The sequence below is a fragment of the Corvus brachyrhynchos genome, unplaced genomic scaffold, assembly GCF_000691975.1.
Source record: "Corvus brachyrhynchos isolate BGI_N302 unplaced genomic scaffold, ASM69197v1 scaffold544, whole genome shotgun sequence".
Lineage (NCBI taxonomy): Eukaryota > Metazoa > Chordata > Aves > Passeriformes > Corvidae > Corvus > Corvus brachyrhynchos.
Window position 1 is genome coordinate 223024 of NW_008238325.1, and position 8449 is coordinate 231472.

At 42.6% G+C, this 8449-nt stretch overlaps 1 long non-coding RNA gene across 1 annotated transcript in view; it reads right to left on the reverse strand.

The window, feature by feature from the left end:
* Window positions 1-1989: 1989 nt before the first annotated feature.
* Window positions 1990-8449, reverse strand: part of LOC108446760 — a 19502-nt gene continuing 13042 nt past the window's right edge. Inside the window, exons 2-3 of the long non-coding RNA XR_001862053.1 lie at window positions 3939-4024; window positions 1990-3864 (exon numbers count right to left, since the gene is read on the reverse strand). This is a non-coding gene — a long non-coding RNA (uncharacterized LOC108446760). The remainder of the gene's footprint in view (window positions 3865-3938; window positions 4025-8449) is intronic.

An 8449-nucleotide genomic window follows, 5' to 3' on the forward strand; every position in this document is an offset into this window, starting at 1 on the left:
CTTCCTAATAGTGGGTTTCTTCTACTTGTGCTACATGAACTCAAAAGCTTTATTGCTTTGCTGAAGCAGCTTTCTCCATTCTTTTAGTCTCTTTACAGATAAAACAAGTTAATTTTAGGCAACCAGGAAGTTTACCTGAGCCACTGCAGAAAGCTCACCATAATAAAATACTATTTTACCAAAATTTGGCAAATTCACTCTCCCCGTTGCTGGCATTTGAATGTTAAAATAACCAATGATGTATTTTGATTTCCAATTGTTTGGGTTATTTCACCCCTTGGAATACCACGGCTCTACACCAGATGTATTTTAATCTTCCTTACTGCCCCTGCCAAATTTCTGTTTCCCATTTGCTGAGTGCTCTCATCATGAGCAATATGTCTATGTCACTTCCTCCCTATATGTTCAGGCTTTTCCTTGACTCATGCAATCTGGAAGAAGCTAAGCTCAGAGGAAAACACAAGCCCTTTAGGGTTGCTATTTTTAAATACAGGAACTTCCGTGGGGCTCTTTGAAAAGGAGATTCCTTTTGAAGATAATAAACAACATACAAGAAGAGACATTTCCAGCTCCTCTCCAAAGTCTCGTGTCCCAGCCCTGGAGCAGGTCAGCAAAAGTGGCTCTCCAAAAAGCGTAAAATATCCAAAGAGAAACCACAGAGAATCAGGTTTCCAGGTGTGCCTGATGCTGTGGGGTTTTGGGATATTTGCTGAAACACGTGGACTGTTCCCATTGATCATGGCTGCCCCTGGATCCCTGGAAGGCCGGGTTAGAGGGGGCTTGGAGCAACCCGGGATAATGGAAGGTGTCCCTGCCCATGGCGGGGGGTGGCACTGGATGGACTTTAAGGTCCTTTCCAAGCCAAACCATTCTGGGATTCTGGGATTTTGGGATTCTGGGATTCTGGGATCTGCATCGCCAGGCTTCTGGTATCTCCTCTCTCTCTCCCCCTCCGGCAAACACACCTTTGATCCCTACGGATGCAAGGCCAGCTGCCCACGTAACAAATCCTCCTCTTTCCACATTACGTGTGGAGGAAGGGAGAGCCCCTTTGAGCACAGAGACAGGAGAGGCAGAGGTGTCCCAGAGGCAGCACAGAGATCAGGAGTTCATTCCATTCCTTTTTGTTTTCCTGGGACTCTGTGAATTGCCACCCCCTTTTAAACCAAAGGACCATCAGTCCCTCTGCCTTCTGTCACACACTGCAGTTCTGAGCCCCACCTGGGGACAAGGTGATCTCACACTTGAAGCAGAATGAGTGGCAAACAGCAAGAATATGTTCAGACTGCACCAGGCTTCTCTGTTATGAAACAGCGAGAGCCATCCAGGTGAGGCAAACACTTCGGGCTTCTGCCACGGTCTAAATGCGTTGCAGCTGAGAATCCCTGTGGCATTCAGTGGTGCCACAGTGCCAGGCAGTGTGCTGGGCTGTGAGGGATCCCTCTGCAGAGAGTGGAATTGGGAGTAAAACCCCTGATGCTGCTCAATGCCCCCATCCCACTCACATTCCTCTTTTACTACCACTTTTCTGTTGCTTTTGCCTGAACAAATACTTCCAGCAGAAGCTTATCTTTGAAAATCTTGTGGTTTATAGTTTACTATGAAAAGTAATGGCAGGGTTATTTTGTGCTGGCAGTGTGTATTAAGTATTTTTCCATGTTATTAGAGGCCAGTTGATGGCACATTTCCCCTGGCTCCCTCTCCTCTACCCAGACACCAATTTGCATGAAATTTCAGGAATGTTGTATCTGAGATTGCTGCCCTCTGGTAAATCTGCTCGAGTTAGACAATGAATTGCAAGGTTTGAAAGTGAACAACACACAAACACGACACCTTTGGCTGATTGCAACATCATTTCCTTAGGAAATTAATTTTTTTGTAAATCAAACAAAAAAAAAAGGCATGCACTGAGCCACAGACTGTTCATCATCATGGCCAGAGCACAAGAATGTCTGATAATGTAGGTGAGTAGATTTTGCTCTCAAGGCTCATTATTTACAAGGCAGTAACTCCGTGCAGAGGTTCTTACCAGCAGCTGTAGCACTTCTTTATTCACAATGTAAATGTGCTGTGTAAATGCTTGTAAAACTTTATGAGCTCCATTGCCTCCAAGCACTTCCAGCCCAGGTATGGTTAATAAATCCTGCATGTGCACTGTCTCGAGCCCCTCCCCAGCCTTCCAGGGCAATATTCCAGATGCGAAGAGCTCCCCTACATCCACTGAGCAGTGTTAGGGGCTTTTTGTTAGCTGACTCTAAAAGACACAGTCCCCTTGTAAGGAGCTGTACCAGAGATTTAATTAACTTTACTTTTTCCATCCACCACCTGTGGCCTCCATCTCACACACTCCCAGCCTTACTTACTGATGCTGCTGAGCACCCACACCCTCATCAAGGATTTCTCTATTTCTCTAGACTTTCTTAGGGTGAAAAGCAGCAACCTGGCTTTCCTCGATCTTCTGGAGAATCCCCACTAGGTGGCACCGATATCCAACATTCCCTCTCCACCCTGCGTGTGAATTCCCCTTGCTTTGCTCCAGGTCGTCTCTCCTTTTTTTTTTTTTTTCAGCATTTCCAAACCCTGAGCTCATCGGTTTTAATAACTACAAAAACAAACAGCTCCCGGGATCTTTTTTCCTGTCCTTACGGTGCTGGATGGATCCAGGCCAAAAGCCAAATTGTGTTTTTTCACAGACAAAAAAGATCAGTTTGCAGCGTGATTTCTACAGCTGGTTCAGGAGTCTGACTGGTGTAACTATTAATTTTTTCTTTTAGGACCATCATCATTCGAGTCCTTAGTGGTTCTTTACTTTGTCATCCTCACTTACATACATAATAAACCTGACCTCTGCAGGAACACCCTGATCCCAGACAGAGCAAGGAGCTGGGAAACAGGGAAAGCTGTGAGGAAAACTGATGTGGAAGTGACTGAGAGCCGCCGCCAGCCATTCATCTTCCAGTAAATAAGAGAATGTGGAGAGAATCCTACACAAAATCCTTTGTAGGGAACTCAGATAAAACCAGAATCAGGCAAAACGTGACTCAAATGAGGCTTTGGTAGCAAATAAAACACAATAATTCTCTCAACACAGGAAGTAGTCAAGAGTAATTGCTCATTAATAGGACTGAAGTAATTTCGGATATCTTTCAGAAGAGATTGAAGGTTTTTCAGCAGGTCTTTCTCAAATTCAGCCCTTTTCTCCACTCCTCTGGGCTCTTGTATGTTCCCAAACAAATACATAGAATTCCTTTGGACTGGAACTAATTTCAGTTTGTAATGTAACAGCAAAGCCCTTCCAAGACTAACAATTAGGAAACAATTTAGGAAAAAAGCCTGCACACATTTTCCTGGTGAATAGGAAGAAGCTAGAAGTCAATAACTCCAATTAAATTAAAACTACTATTTAGGGATAACCCTGTAACTGACTGGAAAAACAGCTGCTGTTTGAGTCTGCCAGGCCATGATAATATCATTAACAGAGACTGCAGTCCCATGAAGATGAAAATGAACGTGGATATGGCTGTTGAAGTCCTGAGTTCATTTTAAGCTAATTTAAAATTCTTTATTTACATTTCTTCAGATTTTAAACATAAATTCCTGAGTGGTTGTTTTCTCTCCTCAGATTAACTTTACAAAGCAAGAGTTTCCAAACTCCATTTGAAGTCTCCATTTCAGATCCTTTAAAATTCACAAGGATATCCCAGATATAAACATCAATGAATGTTCATTTGTACATCACTCACTATCTTACAGCGCAATGATAACATAAACAATTATGAAGATGGGATTTCTGGAAGGCCAGACAGTTTTACAGCTGTGGGATTTCAGATCCTGGCTTTTATTCAGGTGCTGGAAAAACAAAGACTGTGAAAAAAAATGTGGATAAGTGTGACAAGACTGGAAAAAGCAGGGGATGGAACAACTCAAAATTCACTGACCTATTTACTCCTGCATCTGCCACAGCCTCCAGTCTGGACAGCCCAATGGGAAATGCACCAGGAAAATGTAATCACTGGAGATTATCCTATGTATGAGAGAAAAACAATGTCTGCAGTCAGCCTTCCCAAGTTCAACAATTTCCTCTGACTCATAAAATGCAGAATGCAACTGCTGTCCTTTGAAACAGCAGCGTGGGGAAGCCCCCTTCCCTCGCAGGTAGGACAGAGAATTCCCAAGCACTCCAGGCACGGAGAAGCCACCAGGCTCCTTTGTCCTCACCCCTGCATGGTGCTCCCCCAGGAGTCAGGGGCTTTTCCTCTCATTGAGGACTTTTCCCTCCCATTCCCACCGGGCTGCAGACGCAGCCCCAGGGCTTTGATGTGCAGTTGTTCATCCTACAGAACTCCTTCCTCTGCATGGGGCAGCCCGAGTCGCTGTTTGATTTCACCCACTGGTTCAGAGGGATCTGTAGCACCAAAAACCCCACAGAAGCAAAACACAAACAGCTCCCTGTGTCAATGCACAAAATGTGCTGTTGGATCAGTGCCCAAAGGCTCAAATATCCTGCCCCTTAATTGTAGGAGTATCCAGATTATCATTAGCACTCAATCATTATTATTTTTCTTTTTTGTTCCTCAGGAACAGGGGTTTCCAATTGTTTAAAGTCAATTCACCGTTTAAAAGATATGGGATCCTACTCTTTATTTTAAGTGTTTACTATTGTTTTTATGGAAGCTGTCATGTTAAGAACAATGGAGCATGTAATGGCATGAGGAGGGGTTTTTTCTCTGGGGATTGCAGCAAAAGGCTGATCAAATGTCAGTGTTTCTTAGAAGTTGTTCTGCCTTGACAGGCAACAAATCGCTCCAGCACAGGATACACTGAAGTTCAGCTGTGCTGACTGCATGGCAGTGACATAAAGTCACGTATGGGAATTCCAAGTGCATCCTGTGCGTGTCACGAGTACAGGGAATTTGTAACTCTGTGGCAAATAGAGCTCCATTACTTCCTAGCCCTGCTACAACATCTGTGCATTTGAATGCATCTACTTACCTGCATGAATTATTCACAAAGGATAATGGTTTTGAGCCGCTACAACGACAAGGCTGTTTAAGTCAGGAAGCATCAGAAACAAGATAAAGTCACAGTGTAGCCTTCTCAGTCATCTCCACCAGGAACCACATTTCTTACCTCAGCGGGGAATTGTTTAAATTACTCTTTGTACCCCCACACAATTTTCTCACCAGTGTTTTATCCCCATTCCTACCATGAATGCTGAGGGATTTACATAAAGGTATCTTTATATGCATCCATGAAGTAGAACTCAATCATCACCTCCAATTCCACATCCAGAACTGGGGTACAAGAACATAAATGTCAAAGGTCTGACAACTTGGAGTGTTCAGTTTGGGGTGCCTTATGTTTGATTATTGTTTTTCCCCAGAATATTAAATAACATAGAACTTTCTATATTAAAACACAGCCCTCCTGGTCCTCACCTCCAATGTGGACATCAACAGAGTTCAACTGATTACTCAAGCTGGACACTCAGACATGGGCCAGCTATAAAAATCCTGACTTCTCCCAGTGTCAAAACTATGACCTCAGGCAGGGGTAAATTAAATTTTCCCAGGAGTGTTCACCTCTTCAAGTCCAATCTTTTTATTCCTGCAGTTCCTGATCACTAATAGATGACTCTGCATGTTAAAACAATCTTCGTGTGTCTTAGTAAGCTTTAGCCACTGGACAGAAAGGTCATTCTTGGCTAAACATCTGCAGCTGGAATGTACTTTGTAGCTGGAGATCTAATAACAGATGCCTTGCCAGAACATTCCTTAGCTTCTGGCAACCAAAGGAATGGGCTGTGACTTGTGTGGGACAACCTTCACTGTGCATTTCCATTGCTTGGGATCCCTGATCCATTGATTGGGAAGTTTAAAATAAAAATAAATAAAAGATCTGCTGCCTGATTAGCTGCTGTGCTCATTACAGCATTCTGGAAAAACTCAAAGCTGTTCAATGATCAATTTTATAAGATATTGGTATCCCCTAGTTCTGTAATAATTGTGGCATCGAGTTTAGTAAAACTGACAGTGAAAAAAAGGAGAGAAAATACAAGAAAATTACATGATGAGGAGGAAAATAAACAAAGGAAACAAGCAACCCAAAAAGTGTTGTTCTGTGGTGTCCAAATTAAAGAGGGATGCACTTCCCACATCTTGTGGCTCATGATGAGAACCTGTGTCCCTAGGAAATGGGATTTTTCTAACATTTCTCCCCTGATCAGGTTCTCACTTATCCAGCTGAGTTTGAGTGCCCATAGCCTTTCCTCACGTACAGGAACTTACAGGGTTATAATTCATACATTTCTCAAAACTTAGAGGAATTTCATTTTGCTTTTTTGGTCAAATTTGATGGAATTGGCCAACGCTTTGGCCAACGCCTGGTGCTGAGCAGCCCAAACTGACAGGCAGCTGGGTTGCACAAGCCTCCTTTGCTCGGGAAATGAAACCAGAGCTGATAAATGGCTGGGTGTAAATTCCTGCCATGAATTCCCTCTGCAGCCTCTGAGCTCCCCATGCCTCGGAAACCACTCATCCCTCATCTCTTCTGATTAGACCAGTAATGTATCCAGAGATTAGCCCAAGTAATGTTTCTCTCCTAGCAACTAATTTAATGCTTTTTAATATATTACAGCCTCTTTTAGGTCCAAACCTTTCTATTTTGGGACTTCCAATTCAAATTTGCCTAATAGCTTCGCATAATAGTCCCTTGCTCCCAATAAATTCCTCATTTCAACTTTAATTGGTTTGTTCATGGAGAATCACAATTTACACGACCTGAAGAGATCTATCACTAGCAGCTACTGCATATAAGCAATATTTGATTAAACAAAATGAGATAGTAATTTGCTTTTTTTTTTCTTAGCATTTGTTAATGATATTGCCAATTTCTACAAGCAGTTAGAGTATATTTACACCATAATCAATTAAATGTATTTGGAATAGGTATTAAATAACACTGTGGGTTCAGTGTCCTTTTAAATTTACATTTTATCATTTTAAACATTTTTAGATGTCAGCCAATTGTTCTCCACTGCAAAGTAATCAAAACTAAAGACAGACTGGTTTTATGAGAGGTGATGTAAGCAACGAGTGGAAACACGAAAAATTAAATCATTTGAAGAGCTGTATAAATCTATAAATTTATACTGATGTATAAATCACCCCAGTGATTTGAAAATCTCAGTCCAAAAAAAGAGAATTATCCCACTTTACTCAGCAGAGCTCCGCCTGAAGACGCAGAAATGGAAAAAGCACAGGACGGCTCTGAAGGAGCTTGGGAGAGGGAGGGGAGCTGGAGCTTGGGTGATACTAAGAAACTTTCTGGGAATATTTTTTTGTGAAAGAAATGGATACTTAAACCAGCATGAAAATACCTCAACTTGAAACACTCGTGGTTGGAACAAAAGATTTTAAATGTAACTTTGAGTACCCCAGGAAGCTCCCGAAAGACAAGGGAAAAGGTCTCAATTTCTTTTTTTTTTTTTTTTTAATCATCACTGTTTCAAAGCAATTACAGCTCCTTCCTGGGTGTCTAACTCATAATTTCAAACACTTTGGTCCTCAAACCGAGAGCAAGGGATTCTATTAAATGAAAATATATCAAACAGATATTTGAAATACACCTAGAAATCATATTAGCTTGTGGTACTGACTGCTATTAATTACTGGAATATGCAGAATATTTGAATAAGAATTTCTTAAGCTTCTTTGATGTTGTTTTTCTATTAAGGCCAGAATAATGCCTATGAAAAACATAGATTTATGAGCTAGATATATTTAGAAAAAAAAAAAAAAACTTTGGCATATGAATTTGATTTTTTGCTTATTCTTCTAGTTTAGCTCGAGTCTTGGTTGGGTTTTGTTTGTCCTGTAATAAAATACAGCAGGAGAGGGAACTGTATTCAGGCTAATTCTGAATTTATGCTGATGAAGTATACGTGACCTGTCTCACTTTTTTCAGCACCACAGAGGGATTTGGGAGCACAGAATTCGGATGCCACATTTTTGGGTGCCTGAATTGAGATGCACCAGCAGCCTGGGCTGGGCTCTGGGAGAAGAAAAGGCCAAGGACGGTGAAGGCTGTGACATTCAACACCCAAAACAAAGTGCAGCCAGCAACCTCTGAAAACATTAAGCAATCTGATGAGCAGGGCTGGATGGGATATTGGGAAGGAATTGTTCCCTGGGAGGGTGGGCAGGGCCTGGCACAGGGTGCCCAGAGCAGCTGGGGCTGCCCCTGGATCCCTGGCAGTGCCCAAGGCCAGGCTGGACACTGGGGCTTGGAGCAGCCTGGGACAGTGGAAGGTGTCCCTGCCCATGGCAGGGGGGGCACTGGGTCATCTTTAAGGTCCCTTCCAACCCAAACCATCCTGCGATTCCATGAACCCCTCAGGTGCTTGGCTACAAGAGGCTCCTTGGAGCTTTGCCTTCCCAGTGCCCCTGAG